Source organism: Diabrotica undecimpunctata, chromosome 6 (assembly GCF_040954645.1).
Source record: "Diabrotica undecimpunctata isolate CICGRU chromosome 6, icDiaUnde3, whole genome shotgun sequence".
NCBI classification, from domain to species: domain Eukaryota; kingdom Metazoa; phylum Arthropoda; class Insecta; order Coleoptera; family Chrysomelidae; genus Diabrotica; species Diabrotica undecimpunctata.
In genome coordinates, this window is record NC_092808.1 from 10,696,918 (window position 1) to 10,698,427 (window position 1,510).

The 1,510-nt window shown below is 31.3% G+C and overlaps 1 protein-coding gene across 2 annotated transcripts in view; it reads right to left on the reverse strand.

The window, feature by feature from the left end:
• The window catches only part of Ih (hyperpolarization activated cyclic nucleotide gated potassium channel Ih), a 482,830-nt gene that overhangs the window by 245,338 nt on the left and 235,982 nt on the right, over positions 1–1,510 (reverse strand). The window lies entirely within an intron of this gene.

The following is a 1,510-nucleotide window of genomic DNA, read 5'->3' on the forward strand; positions in this document are numbered from 1 at the left end:
GTAATAGATCATGTTATGGTAGACTCAAGACACCAATCAAGTATAATAAAAGTCCGCACCAGGAGTTAAGCAAATGCTGATTCTGCTAACCATTTGGTTACAAGCAGGATAACAACGTTGTAGAGGAAGTCAAGATGCGAATATTTATTATCAGTACATGTCACTATGAATTAGTTAGGCAACAAGATCAGATACCGCCGCAAGAACAACAAATTGCCAAATAAACAAAACCTTTATAAGGCGGTACTTATATACAGTTTAGAAACCTGGACACTCTCTTAAAGTAAGGAAAGAGTATTAGTCGCCTTTGAAAAAAAGGTTCAACTTTAAATAATAAAAATATAATAAAGTATAAATAAAATATGGGACGGCTGCGTTCTACGGGACATGTGAAAAGAATAAAAGCAGTCAAAATATCACTTAAAATAAGCAAAAAATTGCCAATAGAAAAAGACCAAGAGAAATACTAAAGCTGAGATACATCGAACAAATGTAAAATAATATAAAAACCTTAAAACTAAAATATTGGAGAAAAAAAACACCAAACAGATCATAAGGCAGAAGAATCCTGGAAAAGGCCAAGATCCAAAAATGGTTGTCGAGCCAGTAATGATGTTGATGAATCTTATTGAAATTGCTTGTGGAAATGCTAACTAAATCTACAAATATATACACTGAAAATGTCAAACCAAGTACAATCGTGAACTAAACAAACTTATTAGTATGAAATGAGAGCTTCTTGTAAGAGTTGGTAAATCAGGCAGAAAAAACATAACAGATTTTTGGAGAATATATTGCACCATGTTGTACAATTGGTTTGTACCTACGTTTTGATGATGTCGTCAGGAGCAAAGGGAAACCGATAAGTTTGGCCCAAAGAGGGTCAAAACAAGAAATAGTTGATGCTTCATATGTCTTTGAAAAAGAGGCAAGTATTTCGGAAATAGTTCGAACGAACGATTTCCTAAGTGGAAATTGAAACGCCAATAAACGTACTTTAAACTTTAATTGTGGCTTATTCCCATTTAAATAGTAATTACTTTAAAATGCCACAAGAAACTAGCTTCAGAACAATTAACTCTAATATTTATACTCTTATATTAATTATTAATAAAATAAATACATAAATCTAATTTAAACTAATTCTGTGGTCCCTTTCGATCGTTTTAAAACATAATTCATGAACGAAAAATAGTTTGTATATTTAATGACGTGCTCCGAAATTGTGCTGACTTGAAAAACCGCTCGCCATAATCCATAGTCCTCAGACACCACAACCTTGAACCACCCTTTTAAAACTCTAATTCTCTAATTGCTACTAAATTATATTAAAAAAATTATTGACTTCCTTTTATCTAAAAGTACCACTTCTTTACATAATTACACACTACTAAATTAAATATCAATCATATATATCTTTAATTTTAGAGGACTCCCATTGATAAACAACAATAAATAACGAGCGACAAAAAAAAATTACAAGAGCTAATTGATATTTAAGAGTAACTTG